General features: G+C 27.6%; 1 protein-coding gene across 1 annotated transcript in view; it reads left to right on the forward strand.

Annotated features, from left to right (window-relative positions):
* The window catches only part of LOC122712746 (neuronal acetylcholine receptor subunit alpha-7), a 352,327-nt gene that overhangs the window by 202,257 nt on the left and 126,707 nt on the right, over nucleotides 1-23,363 (forward strand). The gene's annotated exons all lie outside the window — the stretch shown is intronic.

Here is a 23,363-nt window from a genome sequence, read left to right on the forward strand (position 1 = left end):
TTTAAGAAATTTATAGTTGATATACAGAAATATCAAGAAGAAATGGTTAATATAAATACAATTTATATTTAAGTAATAAAATAAAAATAAATTAAAAATAAAGTTTCCCATGTAGAATTTAGAAAAGTTTTTTGGAAAAATATTTTATTATTTTTTCCTTTTTTAAAAATATCATGCGATAATAATATGTAATATTTTGTAATAAAATAACAATCTATAAATTAAAGAATTTAAAGCTATTACTTTTTGAAGTAATACTAATAAAAATGTTGCTACTAGCTTTCAAAAAGCTTTATTTATTAATAATCAATTATCAAAGATTTATTTATACATTGCTTTTTATATCGAGAATTTTTTAATTATTGGGTATTAAATTAGGTCTTTGACTGAGATATTAAAAGGTAATTAAATCAAATAAAAAGTATCTTTGTAAAAGATCGAACTGTAACAGAATATTCATTCTTTTGATAAATATTAGAAACAGTATGTAAGTCAGAAAATATAATGATCTCAGGATAAAATATTTATTATTGACCTGAAAGAAATTATAATTTTAATTTCAGAATATATAAAAACTTATTCGAATAATTATATTAAAATATCAAAATTATTGCAAAAATAATTTTTTATTATAACAATAGATCCTTATTTAATAAATTTCTTTTCTTTTTATTTTTTTATAAATTATGAAAATGATTTGAAGTATATATCATGCAAATAATTCAATGAATATTAATAATTTAGATATTTATTCAAATATCATCTTGTTCTTTCTTCAAAATTTAAATACTTTTTTCTTAATGTCAAATAATAAGAGTAATAAAAATTATTACATGCATGATTTTTTATCATTTAAAATATATAATAATATACTCTATTTACAAAACAATATATTAGAGGAAATAAAATATATGATTTACGAGTAATAAAAAAAAGCAATCAATTCAAATTATTACAGTTTTATATAATATTTTTAAATGAAAGATATAATGCTCACTTTTATTGCCCTCGTTTTTAAATTCCATTCATTCTTATTCATATAAAATAAAAATTCATTTTCACGGAACAGTTTCTTATTCACTTTATTTGAATTTTCTTTTTTCTTTTCTTCCTTTTTTACTTTCTATATATAACTCATTGCTATTGATGATATTTTCTAATGAAAAAAAATTTTTATTAATCTAAAAATATTTTAACAAATGAATTTTCATGAAAATTCTCATATTCAGCTTGCAGAATATTTTTCTTGCAAAAATAGAGATAACCCCTAAATTAATTGCGTAGCTTAATGGAAAATTTTACAAGTTCATTTTTTTCCTAGGAATGAGATGAATGTAAGGAAGACATAAAATGTGCACATTTATCTAGATATCTCTTCGATTCATTTTATCATATATTTTTATATATTTTTAATTATTTTATAAATAAAAATATCTTTTTAATATCAGTTTAATATCAGTTTTATTAATGATACTAAATTAGATAAGAATAAATAGTATATTTTTTAAAATTACAAAAAAACAAAAATAAAATTCAATCTGAAAATTGAATGTATTAAATTATAAATTTTTCTCAAATTGAAAATTTCATTAATTGTATTAATATTTTTCATTTTGCATATTCTTTCAATATATCATTAATCAATTAAAATAGTATTTCTTATAAACATTCAAGCGAATATTTTTGTTTTTCCAAAATTAACTCCTAACAGACGTATATGTCACTTCTAATGTGCCATTATAATTCTTCCAAATGTTATTTGAACTGACGAAACTAAATATTTGAAATCGCCAAAAATAAAAAATTGGATAGCTATTGGAAGAATTAAATCCGGAAATTTTTACGGAATAATAGAAACGATTCTTAATTTCGATATAACTTTATCAACTCGAGAATCCTTTTATATTTTACTGAACTGGAATTTGAGAATAGGACCAGCCGTTTCATCCAAATGTACTCTCGAGTCGTTCACAATGTGTGAAAATTCACGGCAGGTCTGTTGCAGCTCGTGACATCCATTTTACTCAGACACGAAATGATAAATTCATTTCACTTAGCATTTGACCTGGACAATTTGCAGCTGTCGAGTCCCGTGTTTTAGAGCCAAGAATCATATAGTTCATTCTTTATGCGTTATAACGTTATCCGCACCACGACACGAATATATAGGAGTCGTGAAATTATTATGATTAAGTTCGCGAACTCTGTTTGTGTCTTGACAAACAAGTTCTTTTTATCTTTCTCTTTTTTTTCTTTTTTTTAATTCTTTAAATTAATTGAAAAAGTCTCGTGCAAATATTTGAACGATACTTCGTGTAATTTGAGTGGCAATTTATTGATTCAATTTAATTAAAAGAATGAAATAATCGAAATGAGATTCTAAAGAAATTAATAATTTTGGAACGGTATTATTATCTTTATTAAAAGAAATATGACTTATCATTTTTTTAAATCGATTGGAAATTTTTCAATATTATAGCAAAGTAATATCGATCTCCAATGATAATTTGTGACAGAGATAATTAATTCATTGAGAAAAACTGAAGTTGGATTTATTTTGATTCTTATAAATTGAACTTGAGCGATAATTCAATTTGAAAGTAAAACAATAAAGAGAAATATTAGAAATATTATAATATATGTTCATTTAATGAACAAGATGTGATGTTTGTTAAAAGGAAATATATAGACGGAGGAAAATAAATATTAAATATCTCTATGCTACTATATGTGTCCATCATATATGTGTCAATGTAAAACGAACGAGAACAAGCTCGTCGAGTTGCAATTTAATATGAATGGCTTTTGAATCTCTTTTTGATGCATATATGTAATATTAAAATTTGTATCACTTGCTTAAATCACAGTGAACTCGGAAAAATAAACTGGAAAATACATACACAGGATTATTTAACGATTCCATCCAATGAGATTATCTAGAAATTATCGTTGATAATAATTTTTGATTTGTACGTATACAAAAAGATTTTCCTCTATTTGAATTAAAAGGAAATATTGGAAATATTAATACCTTTATATGTTACATATTTTATTTTTATGAAAAATTGAAAATAATATATTTTTAACATAATAAAATTTTTTAGAATTTATAATATATTTATACGAATATTAATTATTTTCAATTTTAATTTATTATTTAATACTTTAAATAATAATTTTCTCTCTCTTATCACAAAATGAATAATGGTTTTTAGAACAAAAGTCTAAATCGTTAAAAAGATGTTAAAATTATCTAAAAAATTATTAAAAATTTTTAAAAATTCTTTATATTTACAACTTTTATATAAAGTTGAAATTGTTTTGTAAAATCTAATGATTACTCCTTTAAAAGCATTTTCAACGATGCATTTTCAACAATTTATCTTGAAAAATAATACACTTCAATGTACATTTAATACAATCTTTAATATTCTAAAATTTACAAATTAAATTTTTATTCTAAATTTACAAATTTCTTTTAATAACATCAATTTTCATCTAATTTTCTTGTTCATTTTCTGTTTTATTGTTATAATAAAATATTGAAATAATCACTTTAACAACTTTTATTAAATTTATGTTAATTATTTGCTCCAAATAAAATCTAAACTATTCCAGAAATATCGAACTATTCCAGAAATATTTTATACATTCCGGATGAATGATGAATCGTGACGTTTCATCTCGAATAAACCACGGAATGGCTAGCGCATCATAAAGTTGGGTAATCATCCCAAACTGCGAAAGAACGGATGATGGCGCGCGAGAAGCGGAAGTGGATGGTGCAGAGCATAAAACACGGGCGATTTATTGTTTGAATCGGTGTTTCGATGCGGTTGTCGATCTTTCTCCACTCTGTGAGAATACATCCGAGTTATTTCGCTCGATGTCACGTGAAATTCATGGCGATATACGAGAACTAGATTTCTATCTAACACTTGCGATGTTTCATATTCATTAACTTCTCTTACCTGTGTAAAATTTCAAATGAAATTTTATGTCTTCATTTACTGATTTTTGCGAGATGTTGAAATTTTAGAGAATAAAGTTTAAGCAATTTATAATAAATATTACCTTGATATTGATTATTAGTTTATTTATTGCAATTATAATATTTGTCGTGATGATTGTCATGAGAATAATTTTAAATTAGCAATATCAAAATTCAGGAAACATTCAAGTGTTTATGATGAAATGTTCATTTCGTACATATGAAATATATGCAAATTTATTTGAATAAACTTAATTATCATATTGTATGTATTATTGATACATTGGGTAATCGATTCAAGTACAAAAAAAATAGAAAACTTGAGATGAATAATCAGATAAATGAAACTGGAAATATCTTACAATGATTAACTTAGTATAGATGTAAAAGATCGGTTGATATAAATCTTTTTTTAGGAATAAACTTTTTTTTTCATGAAATCTACTATCTGTAAAAAGGTTCATAAATATAGATTTTATATTCATTGTGGAATTTAGAGAAAAATAATATTTTAATTTAAAAAATTGTGAAATTGGACTTTTATAAAAAAAGAAATTTGTACAAAATATTTATAAAAATTTTAATGTAATCCTTTAAATAAATCAAAATATATAAATCTCAATTATTATTGTAGAATAGAAAATATAATGATTTTATAGTGAAGCCCTAAGATGAAGATATGTAAAAACAATTAATTTAAATTCATAATTTATATATTATATAGAAAATTGAATTTAAAAATTACTAAAACAGTTTCTTTTTAAATTAAATTATCAGAATAATTAGAAATTTTAGGTACTTTAATTATGACAAATAAAAATTCATGTATTTATTTTTGAAAAAGAAAAAATCTTCAATTATATCTATATAATAGCTTTTCTAATAGCTTTTCTGCCTTAAAACGTTAAGATATTATCATTCGTTTAATTCTTTATTAAAATATATGAGAAAAAAATCTTCAACAATTTCTTTTTGAAGTAACTTTATACAGAATGTCCTATAAATAATGATGAAGTCAAAAAAAAGCTCCTTAAGAAAACAAAACTTTCGAATAAAAATTCTTTTAAAGCTTTCTTGTTAAGAAAATTGAATTTTTTTTAATATTAAAAATCTTCAAAGGCAAAATATTCACTCTTCGAGTGAAAATTTATTTACTTTGATGTAAATCATATAGTTAAATACATATATATATAAAATTTTCAACTCGATTTTCTTAACAACAAAGTTTCAAAAATAGAAACTTTACTCTATTTTCCAAACTATATTTTTTTTTCTAAAATCACCATAATATAATCATGATTTTAAAAGTTAGATATCACTTACAAATTTAATTGTCAAAATACATTATGAGAGAAAAATAATTATTTATTTATTCAAAAATAAATTTTTTGATTTTATAGATTAAATAACAGTTTTATAGATTACATAATAGTAAAAGTAATTTCTGTATTATCATTTATAATTTATCACACTAATAATAATTTCTAACAAATATGAAGTTCAATTATTACTATAATTTGAATACAATTGTATATTTATTCTTTTCGCAAAAATTCTCATACTGGGATAAAAATATGAATGCTAACACTATTATTTTTGTTCTCAGAAGAGAATTGAATTCGTTCTTTTATTTTTTCTTTTTTTCTTTCTAATGCGAGAGAGGACTATCGATCATAACAAGAGTAAAAGAAGTTATTAAATCGAAGAGGGAAAGATAAAAGCAGAGTTAGAGATATTTTATGGTTTTCCATTCCACCCCCTTTTCGAAGGTTTCACGATTGGCTGGAGTATAAATTTCGATAATGTGCACTCGTTTAAGCGTGAAAGGTCTGCTTAAAAGCGATGTCTAGCGACATCTTAACGTTTCAAACGATTTGTTATACGTGCAAAAATCTATATCAATTTATTATTAAATTAATCTAATCAATCTCCTTAAATCCTTTATGCATATAATTACATCAATAAATAATACAAAAGAATTTTCCAAATCAAAATTCTCTCAAAATACGATCCTTCTTTTAAATTCATTCTCATATTTCTAATCTACTTGAATTAAACTTTTTTTATCACAATAAATCTAACATCAGTAAAAAATTTTTAAAATTATATAATCATTGTACAATCCTATTAATTTTGAAAAAAAGAAAAACTAATAATCATGTAATTTCCTATAACCCTTGACAGATAAAAATACTTCCTAATTAAATCCATCGAAACGGTGAAATAAAATAAAGAAGGAAAATTGGAGGATCGAATGTGCTCGATTATCCCTCAATGTATCATTCCACCAGATTTTACAAGCTCGTTACAACATATCGTGGACGCAATATGACGGTGTGCGAAACTCGTTTGGCACGCACCGAGATAATCGAGCAAAGGAGGCACGCATAACAAATCGTGGAACGCATTCTCGGTACACGAATTGGCTCTAAATGTGTTGAACATCATACGTATCCTGGTGTCGGCAGTTGAACCCTCCGGATAGAGAAGGGTTGCGCTACGATGGGCTGATGTCGCTTGCCGGTGTTTCTTGCTTTCACGGGCTTGTAACCGCGAAACATATCGAGCGAGCTTTCGCTATATTATATATATATATACATATATATATTATATACGGTATACATACGATATAATATAACAAGTACGACCATGTGCGAGAAGCGGACTTAATAGACAAACGAGGAGAAATAGAGAAAAAAGGAAAGAGAGGGGGAAAAAGAAACGAGGAGAAAAGGAGCAAGCGAAGGAGGAAGAGATATCGTGACCCCACTACTAACCCCTGACCAACCCCCTCGGGAATATACAATACATATATATGTACTACTTGACCCCTCCTCCACCCTGTAACCCCACTTCGTGGAGATGGATAAAAGAAAACCAACACAGATAGCGGACGTAGGGGAACAGGATGACCGAGAACACAATGACCCAGAATATACTTATACATGCCTCACACACAGATACATCGACGAGTCAAAGCAGGGACCACGTGATTATGTCTGAGCTGGAAATTGCGATTTCGCATGGAACACACGCACACGTCGCTCTACTATCGACTCCGCACCCACTATCACTTCTCTCGATGATCCTTCGTGGTAATAAACTCTCCTGGAGAACATGATCACCCCCTCTCCCCTTTCCATTCCTTAAATTCGATTGATTCCTTGAATTTCTTTCCACGGCTTGTGTTCGCTTTCGAATTTTTCTTTTCTTTTTTTTTTTTTTTTTTTTTTCGTTCTCTTTATTCTCTTTATTTTTTCGTTCTATTCTTTCTATTCTTAGTGTTGTTTACAGGAGATCGCTGTTTCCTTTAATTAGATTTCGATATGCATGATTGCGATCATTTTAACACGTATTCATCACAGGGATGCGTGCATGAGAAGGATGATAAGGAGGAGGAAGGTGAGCCTTGTATTTCGTGATGTTTTAAGAACACCCGTAGATGGGACGAACGTTTCTCTCTCTCTGTACGTTGTGGAGAGAAAGAAAGGTTTAATTTTTTTTTATAATTTGGATTAGAAGTTTGCATTCGCAATTGTTTTTTACAGGGTTGTATAAGTAATTGTAGAAAAAGAGCATGTTTAAGATACTTATATTTTAGAAATATATTTTCTATTTTTTAAATTTTTTAAGTTTTTTAAAGTTTTATCTATGATGGAAATTGTTGAGATTGTTAGTTTTAGAGGAAATAAAAAATTGGTTTTTATATAGGGGGAAAATAATTGTAAGTAATTCATGTATTATACATTATTTTGAGAAATTTGTAATAATTGAATGCTTCTATTTTTATTGATTGCTGCTGATGAATAACGTAGATATACAACAATAATATGTTGTCGTAGAATGATATTTGTAAATATTTTTTTACAAATATCTTAAATGAAATATTTTATTTTATTTGTTTAAATGAAAGTAATTGTTTGTGCGTTTCTCAATTTTTGAAATTATTATTTCTTAAAACATAATATTCTTTTAAACAAAAAAATTCAATGCTTTTGTTAAATCAAATTTTGGATAGAATAATTTTTGGATAGAATAATGAAGAGAATATTTTAAACATTTATAATAATGTAACATTCCATTTTTTAAATGGAATTGTAATAATTTTTCTTAGAAGTTTAAGAAAAAAGTTTATTATAATTTAATATGAAAAAGAATTTCTAAAATATTTGTTAGATTTTATTAATAATATTATTTTGTCACATCATTGCAAATAAGAAGAAAATAAATCTTGAAATTCTTAATATTTGAAAGTTGATTGATAAAATATTTATCTATGCAAAGATTTTATTTCTTAAATATTCTTGTCTTCTATAATGAAAATAAACATAAATAATTGCTTTCAAAAAAGTGTAAATTATTAAAAATAAATATACATTATTTTACTCTAAAAAATAAAAAAAATTAGTATAAATTAGCATAAATCATTCATTTTCAATTTGTAGATCTCAAATATTTTCGTTGTTCTTAAAGATAGAAAAGTATTTTAACAACAAGTTATATTTGATATAAAATAAAAAAATAAAAGTACTTATATTGAATCTCTCTGAAATTATCAATATAAATATTTTAAAATTTATCAAAGTGTATAATTTTAATTCTGTCTATTTTATAATAATAATAACTTGTCATACTTTCTATATTACAAAAGTGATTAGTAGCATGTACTGCTTAAGCATGGAAATTTATAAGCTTCTTATATTTTCGCTTTCTAATTAAAATTTTTTTCAAGGTAATCCAGCTGGCAACACGTATACTTATATGAAACTCGTGATAATAAATTGAAAACTTAGGGATTATTAACAAAAATAATAATAATAAGTAATTTAATTTTTCTTGTTTCAAATTATTGTTATTAAAATTTTGTTTTCATTCTCATATTCTTAACAGCAACGAAAATGTTTCAGATATACAAATGAAAATAAGTATATCTAATAAAACAGTGCTATCTACCAGTATACTATCTTCAACATCAATTAATACGAATTATTTACAATTTTTTTCTCGCCTAAAAAACCTTGAATTATAATTAAATTTTCAATTACTAACATAACTCAATTGTAATAAAATTTAATTGATCAAAAATCATTATAAAAATAATACAAATAATATATAATGTCAATATAAATAAATATAATATAATAACTTTTCTACAATTACAAATTTTACAAAATCCGCAAAATACATCAGGCGTATCACTTTTCTCCAAAAGGTTCCATCGAGATCTAATGATTTCTCAAGGAACAGCACTCATTTTGCGTCGCAATTTTTCAATTTTTCATCAGTTTCGATTATGCTTGTTTGATGAATAATCTTCTAATATTAACTAACTTAACATTGACCAGACTATTTTTCAATCCATTTCGTTTATTTTTTTTTCACTTGTGTTTCCATCTCAATGGCGCGATTCTTGTGTCTCGCGAAATCGGCACCAACGCCACCAAGTCAGACACGAGGATCAAGTTATTTGCAATCTGTCGATCCGTTGTCCACAACCCACAAGTTTCCATCGTGGAGTCGATAGCTGAGTGACGTTTCCATGCCAGCCAGTAGCGAGCTTTTGCTCTTGAAATTCTCTGGTCTACTAGGCACTCATGAGGCCTGGTTCGGCAAATCGATTTCACGCGACGACATTTTCTTTTTTTTTTTCTTCGATTATTTTTATAAATAATGGACGTTTTAACTGACTTAACAATCAAACGACGTAATGTTCCTTTGTTGTATTATTATATTTCATATTTCTGTTTCTTTTTCTTTATATATATGTATAAGTGGAAATATTTAATTTGTTTAGAAGAATTATTATGTGGAAATGAATGCGTTATATATTAGTGATAAATGGTATATATCGTTGTGTTGAATATGGAAAAAAAGAAGGAAGGGAAAGGTGAATGATATGAGGTTTATCTTTCTATGGATTTCATTTTGTAAGTATAATAAACAGATAAATATGTGTAGATGAATATGTTTAGTTATTTTATATTTATATATATATATCGGTATTTTTATTGTTATTCTGTGTATAAAAGTACTAAAATACGATGTTAGATGAAATAATCCAAAAGATGTTTTCGAGTGTTGGATATTAATAGCTTGTAGTTCTACTCCTTTGCATGTGATTCTTCGAATATGCTTATATATGTATGCATATATTTATTCCTCTGTATAAGGTTTTAAATGGATAAAAAAGATTAAATAATATAAGAATAAGATTCATGAAGAAATATATTAAAATGTAATAATAATAATTCTGAATAGATTTTGACTATTTTAAATTTGAGATTAGGAAATGGTATTTCGAGTATCTACGATAAATAAATACTTTTATACGAAGAATAATAAGAAAAATCGATTTATATTAGGGAAAGAAGATATGGAGAATATCTAATAATTCTTCGTATCGACTTTTGTGAAAAATTATATACATAGTTTCTCCATTTTCTTTCTTGTTTTTCTTTGTTCAACTAAACTACAATCTCAATGTATAACGCATTCAATATTTTTATTTTACTTAAAATAACAACGTTCTACTAATAAATAAGAATTATATATATATAAAGAAATATTAAAATATATCTTGCACAATTCACGAGAAAGTTATTATCAGTTCAAAATATTCCAATATCTAATGAAAACCAATGATTATTATTAATAATTAATAACAATAATTAATTCAATAAACAATATCCTTCTAGAAATTTTCAAAAAATCTTCATAATAAAAAGCTTCAACAATATTTATATTGATCAAAAATTATATTCCAACAAAAAATCACATTTGATAAATTGATCCAGGAATCAGAGCCCAACGAATTCGTTACGGTTGACAGGCCGTTAAAAGTCACGTTAATGAACAATCCTATCCCATTGTTCCGCCGTAAAAGTACGCAAATCCGGCCAGGAATCTACCAGTGAATCAATTTCACTCACCTCGGGATGAGGTCGTTAGTAACGAGCAGACAATTAGCGTTTTACGAGAATCTCGGTTTAGTTTACGATTGTCGCAAGACTGCTGATAGACAGCAGTAAATCCGCGAAACTGTGACAAAGAGTGGACCATTGTTTGCCCTATCTGATCGATGCTCTTGATCATAAACCGGTGTATCATCGATCGGAGAGAGATGTCTCCATGATCTCGAATAGAAATTGAGTGTCTGCAGTTTAGACAATCGTGTCGAGAGTGAATTAAATCGATAATCGTTAAGTCAAATTATATCATAATATATCGAATCAAAGTTTGGCAAAATTGATTGGGCTTTGATGTACTATAGGATATTTTAAAAATTTCGTTACGAAATTTTTTCGATGTTTTGGTTTGATGATTGTGATTATTTTATGAAACGAAGACAGATCTTTACATGTTTGAATATATAATATAATATATATGTTTAGTTATAAGAAGTGATAAGATATTTCGTATTCATATATACAGTTCAAACATATATACATAAATTAACATATAAAGTAGGTAATTTTTAAAATTAAAGAAAATTAAAAATAAAAATCTGTGTAGAATAATACATTCCATAATATATTTGTAAAATATATTCAAATACATTTTTTTTATGCAAAGTAATTGATTTAATATTGATTGTGATATTGATTTGTAATTTAAATTTTATAGAAATGAATAGTAATTCAAAATAAAAAGAGAATAAAGAATCTTTTCTTTCAAAAGAAAGAATATCATAGAAATAAAAATATACGAGGGAAAATCAAGATACAATATGAGCTCATTTAACATATATAACTGAACATATATAAAACTGAATACCAGAACATTTATCTGGTGAATCATATCTAGTTCAAATGTTCTATCAGTTTATCTCACACAATATATTATCCATAGAATTTTCACGAGAACTGATAATACTTTCAATAAGCTTTTTACTGTAATAGAAGATATATTTTTTACAAATCTTTGTAAATATCTCAAATATCTGAATTTATTAATTTATTATGAATCCATCTTATAGGGAATGGAATCATTCTCTATTAAAAAAAGAAAAAGAAAAATAATGAAAACAAATATACGTTGTTTTTGGTATGTATATATATTAAAATATTTAATTCATTTGTTTTATTATTACAAAATTCTTGATAATTTCAATAATTTTTTTTTCTTCTTCTGTTTTGTTTGACAGATACTTTACTTAAGTACAAATAAAGTTTCTACTTTATATTGTCAATTAAATATCACATGAGCTATCTTTTGAAAATTTAAGAATGTTTGCTACATAGAGATTTTGAAGAGCAAATGTTCACTGGCTAAGCTTAGGCTAAGTACGTATTTGTTTCGCACACGCCTGTTAATATTACATTTTTGGCAAGATTCCCTGTAAAAATTAGATAAGTGATCTTATAAAAATAGAGCTTTGCTAAGTGAATCGTCGCAAATTATAAAGTTTTGAAATATTTTTATTATTATGAGAAACATTGTTCCAGTGATCTATTTTTAATTAAGCAAGTGGAAATATAATAATATAAATGTAATTGTATCACTTTTAATATTTCCTTGTTTACTAAAGTAATATTCAATTCCATTGATTTGTTCAATGAGATTTTTGCGATTGTATACTCTTGAAACTAATGAATCTATGAAGCATTATCGATCAGTACTTTCCAGCTTATTGCTTCAAATGTAGAAAACTTATCCTTAAGAAGAATTTAGAAATTAATTACAAAAATTTTAATTCAAATCCTTGATATTCGATTAACTTCGATTAATTTAAAATTTTTCACAATTTTAATAGTTCCAGCGTCTTGGAATGAATGACCGACGCTTGTTTTTTGTATTTTTCTTTTTTAATAAACCTTGATTTTCGCAATGTGACGATATCCCTAAAAGAAAAGAAACTTCATAGTAGTATGCAGCGACAATGAAGCGGTTGCAACGTTTTTCCCAATGTTCGAGGAAGCATTTACATTTCATCGTATCGGAGAAACTTTACTTGGAAACTTCTTTCCCCTCTTCTTTTCCCAAAGATTGTAACGAAGGGATTGATTTTCAAAAGACATTGCGGGAATATGAAATGTGCTTCTTCTTCGTGGACTCATTACTTTTCGAATCGTTAGTGTTCTAACTTTGAATATATTTATAACTAGAAGTGAACTTGTGATTCTCGTTTCTTTTTTAAATAATGTGTTGCATCATCATATCTATTGTTTAATTAAGAATATAGGTAATTGCACATTGGTTTAGAAGAAACTTTAAATACTTAATGTATGTTTCTATCTTACATATTACATATATTTATTTTTTTAATGCAATCAAAATTTAATATTACATAAATAATTTGCTTAGAACATGTTTTGTGAAAATGAAAAGATGTTATATAGTAGAAAAGTAATAAATTTGATATAGGTATTGAAATATTTTGATTAAATTTAGATTGATTTATACAATGCATCAACCAGATCAATCATTCAATTAATTTAAAAAAATAATAATAATATATGTTACACTAATTTTTAGAAGCATCTTTATATAAATTTTTGTTTGATTTCGACAACTATTAATTCAAATGTAAATGTATGATATATGATATATTTTGTAGATAATATATTTAAATAATTATTAATAAATTAAAATAAAATAGAGAATATTAACTTATGCAAAAATTTACTTTTATTTTCTTTTTATAATTTTATTTTTATATATTATAAGCATCTTTGGAGATATATTGTAGCTCTATAATTTTATTAATAATCTTAATTATATCTAAGGATTAGAAGTCCAACATCTATCAATACACTTCAATATTTTGCAACTATAAAATTACAAGATTTTAAGATTTTATTCTACAGGGATAAAATCTTTTTATAAGATTTTAAGATAAAAATTTCAAACATTGTTTCTAATTAAATATTCAAGAGATGAATTTATTAATCATTTTCGCTCCTTTCAAAACATATCAAATATTTTTAACACGATAAACAGCAATATTACTTCAATTCGCCTCACTAACTCATCAAATAATATTAATTTTATCCACATTGGATAAACTTTTAAATAATCTCACAAATATCTCGTCGACAGTTTTTAATTAATTATTGAATTATCAACTGCAATTTTGATAACGAATAAATTTTTCCATTAAACCACAAATCACGATTCCATTGCGACTTAATGGTTCATTAAAAGGGGACTCGATCTCTTCATTAATCTCTGTCGTCCGGATCCTGTACCCAAACTTGCACAGAGAATGTCTTTAAAATGTCTCACGATGAAATTTTTCTTCGGTTCGAACAGGGTGAAATAAGCGAGCCACTCGATATCTAAGTTTCACCTGTTGCACGTGTGTTCCTGCTGGCGCCACTATGTCTCGAGATACTTCAAACCCACGGCCACTCCATTCTTTGCTCGTTCGAACGGCGGGGTCATAGTTAATCCGAGTTCCCTTTGTTTCCCTCGCGAGACGTTTGGTCTCTTCATACGATGATTCGCGAATCGGTGGTTGGAAACTTTGATTAAGATGTCCAGGATTTGTTTCATGTTTCATGTTTCATGTGGAGTTACTTTGAAATTAAACGAAGGGATTTTAAGAAGACGAAAGATTTAAGATAATATTATTTTCATGTAGTTTCATTGATATGGAAAAAAGGCAATGTTGCTCTCTATTTTATGTAAAGTTTATATATTTTATGCAAAGTTTTGGAATTACGTAAGAATGAATATAAGTTAGTATTGAAATTATAATTTTTTATAATTAGGAAAAAAGAATGAAGAATATGTATGTATCTTTTATATGTTTCCACTTGCTATACAAATGGATTTGATTTTAATAATTCTTTTATATGTAGAATGATACAATGAAAAGGAAAGATTTAAGTACATCCAGACCGATAGAAGAGATAAAAGAATCTTCTTTGCTCGACGAACATTATATTAATAACTACGAAATTTAATATATTAAATTTTAAATCGTTTCTTGTTTTAGGAACAAAAGTTATAAACAATTCTGAAAAATTAATTTATAAATTGCACTTTCAGGAATTCATTTACGCAAAATCTTTCTACGAAGTAATCTTTCTCGACTTAATTAAAAAAAAAATTGCATTAAAATTAAAAAATATGTATAATCAAGAAACGTTTAGATTAATTCATTATCTCTATCTATCTATCTCTTCTTATCTATCTACTTTATTTTTAAACCATAATCGAAATAATCATAATCATAGAACAAATGATAATTCGCTAATGATTCACGACGAAATCTATATAAAAATTTATCAAAAAGCATTGAATATAATTCAAATATATACGTATACGTGAGAAAGGAAAACTTTATAAATAACAGGACGATCCACTTTCACTCCCTTAAGAAAATAGAAGAAGAACAGAAGAAAAACAAACGTGGCACGAGCTAATCGATATATACCCGTGTGTGCGAAGCAAATTCATTCCGTTCGGATGCGCTCTTACATGCGTGCCTCTCGATCGAGCTGTCTGAAAAGGGAAAAACAAGAAGCGAAGAATCTGTGACACGATGATGAAACTAATAAAAGAGATAAAAAAGAAAAAGACACGATAAAACTTGCGACTCGAGACGTGGCACTCGCGCAAGAGCACCAAGATCTACCGACCATCGATAATACATTAAGCATCGTGTTCACCCCTCTAGAACTTAAGCGTTCATCACTCAGAAAAAGTTGGCAAAACGATCATAAACAAAAATCGTTCGTTTCTTTTTTGTATTTAATTTCTTTTTTTTTTTTATTAAATTTTCCAATTTTCGAATTTCGTTAAATTAATTAAACGATAAATTAATTGCTCGTATTGATCGATGGATCATAAAGTGGGTCTTTTGTGAGTAATCACGACAGTGTTATAGGGAGCTGATTAATTAATTCGTATGTTTTAATTAATTGAAACTTGAGAAATGTATTCTTTGATTGGAATACGATGAAAGAGATCATTGAATACGTTTCGTAATGAGGATTAGTACGAGCAGAAGGGTATTTTGGAAAATTTCCGGGAGGGTGAAGTCGAAATTAAAATGAAACGAACGATTTTTTTTTCATGTTTGTAAATATCGAACGAAAGACTCGCGGACTGCAAAAATTGAGAAAGATTAAGAATGTTGATATAATTGTTGATGTTATTCTTTCCTTTGTTTCATATATAAGCAATGGCAGCGGGTTTTCTGCTCGTTTTTTGTTACTGGTTTTATAATTTAATTTTAAATCCTACCTCCGATCGTGTTTTCATCTTGTTTGATTTGCGAGTTATGTTTTTTCTGTATATTATATATAAAAAAAAAATAACATATTAATGGAATATTTTCGACTTATTTCGATTTCAAGCTAGAATTTTTAAGTAATTCGATCGATTTTATCCTTTCATATTCGCAAAATTAAAAATTGCTATAATATAAATGATGATATTTGCTTTTGCATGTACGTATCAACCTTCTGAAACTATATCATATTTTTGAATATATACAAAAAAAAAAAAAAAACAAATTCTATAGGAAATTCAATTTTCGATTCTTTTTATTAAAACGCCAATTGTATCGATATGAGTTATATTTCAAAAGAAATATTAAAATTCTTCGTTGTGTGTTCTACACGTCGCTCATAAATAATAAAAAAAATAATAAATTAATAAAACTTACTCTCATCCATACTATTATAACTTCCACGTAGCAAACGCAATAAATAAAATATTTATACGTATTCAAGATTCACAGCAAAATACAGCAGGATGAAAATGATTTATTTATCACGATCTCTTATTAAATAATAAAATCCTTCTACATTACTTCTAAATAATCGAATGTGACATACTAGCTAAAACAATCTGTCTCAAACTACGCATAGGCAAAACTCATCACCCTCAAACTCAACACCGCTCAATTTAACCTCGTCAAATCGTCTGCTTCAAATTTCGTAGATATTAAACAAAGCCTATACACGTCTTCCTCGTCTCTCGATAACACAATTTCCAAACCTATATTTCCCCGGAACACGCGTTTAATCCCTTTAAACAACCCTCGGTGAGAACACGGTCGCGAATTCGCCCCTTGATTAATCATCCACGAATTTTCAGATTGTGTACTCTAGTCGCAATCGAAATTTCGCAAACAGAGCACGGGTTTAAATTCACGGGTAGAGACGCGCGCGCGCCAAGAAATTCGTTTTCGAAGACAAACGTGGCCGCGCGTCTCTCGAGCTTTCGACCGGCTGCCATTGCCAGACCCGTGGAAAATGCAGTCCGAGCGCATTTCATCGATTACTATGTCGCATATTACGCGCCCGCCATCGTCCCCCACCCCTCGTACACAACCATCGTCTCTCATCGTCCAAACGAGTCTTTCGAGAAAAGTAGATGAAACGAAAAATAGAAAAAAAAAAAAAAAAAAAAGAAAAAAGAAGAAAAAGAAATTTCGACAGGATCCCCCCCTCCCTAAATATCACACAACTTGGTTCACTTACTCTTAGCTCCATAACCTCACTTTATTATATATATATATATAGACCACCCAACCCAACGCCCTCTCGCGTACATCACAAGAGATCAACGTTCGATCGCGATCGAGCGTTTATAGTGTCATAAGTGTACAGCGCGTGTGTCGCATGTTATATGTGTATATATATACGTGTATATTTCTCTGTGTGTATTACATATTATATGTGTGCGTACATACGTGTGTAAATACTCGGTCAATGTGCAATCAACGTGCGTTTGCGACACGTAGATGCATGCGTACCTCTGTCAACTGATCCAGGTGATTCGTACACCACTCTCAAATCATACCCCACCTCCTCCACTCTCATTGTCGTTGCGTCCAATCAAGTGTATTCTCTCTCTTTGTTTGTAATTGTGTGTGCGTTGCGTGCGTGTGCCCGATATCAAACTGTTTGTACTATATCGTTCTAGCCAATTTTCGCGTGGATGCGTCGCACTTATAGAGAGCTGCGGGATTTATTACGCGGGATTTGTCGTCGAGCTTTTACATTGTTACGATTGTTGGCCTTTTTTTTCGAGAGAGAGAGAGAGAGAGAGAGAGAGAGAGAGAGAGAGAGAGAGAGAGAGACATCCGGAGATATCGACGAAAGCTCGCGCAAAAGCGCTATCGATAATAATGCGTAATATTCGTATCGTTTGGACGGGACGATTTATCTTGTCGTATGTGGAAACCGATATTGAAAACGTTTTGTAAGTATAATACTCGAGACGTTACATGCACCTCATTGGAATGGCTGCATTATTTGTTATTGTGGATATTCGTGCTCTCCAGACGGTACGATATCGATATATACGTTTTCAAGTGTTCCATGAATGCTCGAATTGACTTGGCTGCGATACGGACCGGGATAGTAATCGTTGCAAACATTGCATGCCGATTTTCGATCTCGAAATTGAAAATTCCTCGGGAATGAAATTTTTAAAACACGATTGAACTGGAATTAGCTTAACCGTATTACTAAATACATTAATTGGTTGGCCAATTAGATCGAAATGTATCAATATGTAACAATAATACTATTTTATTAACCTATTTTTGTTTATTAATTATTATCAGAACTTTAAGGCTGATTTCCAATAAACGTTAACGATATCTAAAATATTAAACTCGCAATTACATCAGATTCCTAATTAACTCGAATCGCTCGAATATTATATCATCGTGCAAATGATCATATCCGGATCCGTACCGAGTTATCAACGAGTTAAGTCGATGAAACAGTGGCCGGATGTTGGCAGCCCTGTGCGAATTGGAATGCTCGCGCGCATATTTGTCGTCGATCGCCCTCGTGAACGAGTGCAATTGTTCACTTTTGCATCCCCTCGAACCCTTTCCATTCTTTCTTATAGCAAATAATATTATACACACACACACACACACACACACACACACACACACAGTGATTTGAAAATCGGCGGTAGAAAATCTTTGAGGCGAAAACTCCGCCCGTTAATCGCGTTTCGCGCACAGCATTGATCCTGAACCGGTGAGCCACCCATTCAATCGCTCTCGGGATTTGGTAATTATCGCCGAACGCGATTACATTCGGGCAAGGTTAATTCTCAGTCGGCGATTGAATACATCGATCGGTGTTCCGGGATTGTGTCGATTAAGTTGGAGAAATTACTTGGATTATTCACTTTGTTGGATACTTGTAAGGATGTTTCGAAAAATAGAGATTTTGAGAGATTTTTAGGATAATATGTTTGATGTTGGGATCAATATTTTGTCGAATGTAAAGAGAAATTGGAATTGGAATACTTTGAGAAAAATTTGTTTTAAAATGGTAATAATAATATGGTAAAGATATTGATACGATTATATGGGTAAAATTTGAAGTGAATCCAGAAATAAGGAAAAATTATCCTTTTTTATAGGATGTTAATACTTTTCTTTCAATGGCAATATAACGTGTTGTATTATATTATCTTGGATAGTGGACTGTATATTTTGTGAAGAACCTCAACAATACCTAAACAAGTGATTTTCATCGCATTAATAAGAATTGAATATTTAATTATAATCTTCTAGAGATTTATCTAAATGTATTATAATAAACATTTTATAACTCTTTTGAATTTATTTCAAATTTTACATAATCATAGTCCTATCTATTTTCAATGTTTTAATAAAACATTTAAATATTTTTAATCAATTTCAATGCATCATGAGACTAAATGTAACGCTCTTAAGTTTACATCGAAAAGATTGTTCTCTATAAACACTTAAAATCTTCGTATACACAATAAGGATCTTTTCTATTTACATTTCGACCCCTTTTGATTTCAACTTAAACCGCGTTATTTTCGTTCCAGAACAAGACGTTCCCTTATCCCTCTACAGTAATCGATATCTCTCCTTATATGACGGACGTGTCGGGACAAAAACGGTCAACGTGAATCGCATTCGAGTTACTTGTCACCGGTTCAGGATTAATTATCAATCGTGCATGGGCCGATAAATTTCAAACAGACCTGAGCTCACGCTTTCTTCGCCGGCCGACTAGAAATGGCAATCGAAACGATGGACGTATCCGTCCTGAGTGAAATATCATGACGTTTCTAAGAACCAGTTTTGGAACCGCCTGGGAAATCAAGATTTTGCGCGGTTAGTGTTTAACAGTGCAAAGTTTTCCGGGGAATATGAAATTTGAGAATTGTGCGAAGCGCAAAATTAACACGAATGAAGTTTGTCGTTCGTTGCATTCGTTCTAGAAGAAGGATGATGATAAGAGTGGAGATCTCTCTCTTGGAATTGTTCTTTTACCTTCTTTTGAAGTATAATATTTGTTTCAAGAGGAAAAAAAATCTCTTGGTTGGTTCGTAGAAATTTTATTCTTTCTTGTTTCGTTAAATGTTTCTCGAAAGTATTATGAAATATTTGCAAGATACTCTTTTTTAAACATGAATAAATTTTCAATTCTTGAAAAATTAAAATATTAATCGTGAAAAGTATTCGAATGGTGTATACTTTTTTTCTTTTTGTATTTGAGTAATATAAAAAATATAATTCACACGAATTGAATGATTTATCAGTAATAATTGCTAATAATTGAATTATGTATGTACTTTTGATTTGTGCTGTTGTAAATATATTCTAATTATATGTGTTAAACTCATATCGTTCGTGCCAATACGTAACTCCATTTAAATTTTCAGTGCACGCATGTGTAAAATACGACGATTAGTCTCGATACAAATAGAGTAAGCTAAGCTGCATTCCCTCGAGAATAAATGAAATGAGAACCATTTTGAAATATGTGATGAAACGTGAAATATATGTGATACATCCTGATAAGTTATGAGAGATTAACAATGCGAATGAGTTTGTTTTATGCAAAAAAAATTGCAAATTTGTGAAGATATGAAAAAAGACAGATATTCTGATGATTATGTGAAAAAGATGAATGATAATATAATCTCAAATAAAACATTTGATTATAAATATTTTAAATATGAATAATGAACTATGAATAATGAACTGTGAAATTAAAAAGTATTTCAAATATTTAATTATTTATTTCAAAAAATGTTTTTAATTGCAAAGAATATATATTGTTTCGTAAAAACAAGTATATAACTTTTATTTTGAAGAATAAATTTGGCTGTGAACATTCCAAACATTCGAAATACATTATTACAATAAATACTTTGATCGAAGAGCTAATATTTTTCGTACAAAAATCATTTGCTCTGGTCGAAAATTCCTCTGCACATTCATTTGTTCTAACGAAAATTTCCTAAAATTTCAAACGAAATATTCCAAATAATTATCAGAGATTTGAGAATCTTTCAATATTATAGAATTATTATTGAGATTTTGAATTTAAAACATGTCTTTTTGAAACAAAAATTTTTTCCATCTTTTATTTTATCAAAGATCGAAACACGTGCATATAAAGTAATATCGATGAAATGAAATTTTCGTTCGAAAAAACCATCAGTACATTTATATAAAAAAAAAAAAAAAATCTCAAAGATCCATTTCGAACAACGTGGAATCATCAAATGAAAAAAAAAAAAGAATACTCTTTCATCCTTCATCATTTAAACCAAAGTTAAAAAATCGTCTTCCAATACGCATAATCGACAAAAAGGTTTAATCGAGTTCGTGAAATTTCAATTTAATGTCAGCATCGCTTCGAAGCAAATTGAGCTCGATCATCGTTTCATCTCTGACTTTTTTATGCACCTTCTTTCAATTCATCGAACAATTTATTCAATTTCCTCGATCACTGGATAAAAAGAAATTCTCGAGCAATCTTACTTTCTCTCTCTCTCTTTCTTTCTTTCCGATAAATCATATTTTGTTCAATCATGTTTTATAAACTTTCGAGACAAATTTTTCTTTTTAACAATGAGTATGAATATGATAGCAAAAAATATAGTAAATTAATTAAAAATAATATTGAATTCTCTGGATTATTGTTTCAATAAATATTTTAAATAATATTAAAAGTTTATTTTATTGAGATATAATATTCCATTGAATAGTATTATAGTTACATTAATAGTTATTGATTTTTCTGATAGACTAAAAAATTTAAAACCATAATAATATTATTAATAATAGTAGTTCATTAATAGTATTATAAAATACTATATAATACATATTTAATATTGTTCAATATATCTCTCAATAAATCTTGCCATTAATATTTGATCAAAAATTGTAGCAATGCTAAAATCCATTTTAAAAGTTACTTTGAGACACGATGTTCTATTAGTCTCGAAAAGGTTAATGTGTAACTCGAGATGAACACGTTTTTTCTTTTTTAAAACGATCAACGATACATGATGGATGAAGGAGGATGGAAATACTGGTCATAAAAGTTAGAACACGCTAAACCACATCTTGTTTGGCTCTCGATCAAAGAGCAACAGATAAACGAGAAGTTTTAAGGGAACCGAGAAACCGTTTAAAAAGCATTCTACGATGAAACAAGCATTCTTTGAGGGGTAGCTTCGGTATTTCATGTGAGTCTTTTTTTTTTTGTATGTAGAATGAAAGGAAGAAAGGATATCGGTGAATATTCTTGAAAGAGAAAAGGTAGCGAAACTTTGTAGGATAAGGTGTTTTTTTCCAGGAAAATTTTGTCAAAGTATATTCTTTGAGTGTAAATGAAAACCAAGAAAAATGTTTTAAAATGTCGAAAAAAGAAAAGATTATGGAAATTTATTTAAATTCGTATTTTCCATGCATTTTTTAAAAATTTAACATACTAAGTGTATTATATAAAATATTTAATAAGAATAAATTTTTATCAAAATAATTACTGCGAATTATTCAATTATAATATATTATTTCGTTTAGAATATTAAATATTAAATATTAAATATTAAAGAGATTCTATGGATTAAAATAAAGCAAACAAAATTAACAATAAAGAGATTTCGATAAAGATATTATTTTCAAAAAGATTAAGTTTAAAAAATTTGTAATGTTTTATTACAAAAAGTTATCAAATTTATCATATTATTAAATTTTTTAATTTTTTAATACATTCTAAACCTATTCTTGTTTTGTATTTTGCATTGTAAGTGCGAATTTTATTTTTAAATTACATACTTTCCATACAATATTTTTTTTCTAATTTATATTAATATTTATATTGAAATTTAATCAGGAAAAACTGAAACATCCTATATAACTGGAGTTACGTATTGCTTTGAATTATTTAAAAAAATAAATAATGTTACTTCTTACTAATTATTAATAATTTTATTAGCAATTGTTAATTCTTATCTTCTTATAATTTATTTACAAAAATACATAATAAAAGACGAATCAAAGTACAAATCAAGATAAAATTTCTATATTTCATGTACTACTTGTGTTTCCTTCAAAGAGAAATTTTCGAAGTTTCGTCAGCGCAGCAGCTTCGACAAGGGATGATGATGA

Source organism: Apis laboriosa, unplaced genomic scaffold (assembly GCF_014066325.1).
Source record: "Apis laboriosa isolate Shangri-la unplaced genomic scaffold, ASM1406632v1 scaffold20_cov151, whole genome shotgun sequence".
Lineage (NCBI taxonomy): Eukaryota > Metazoa > Arthropoda > Insecta > Hymenoptera > Apidae > Apis > Apis laboriosa.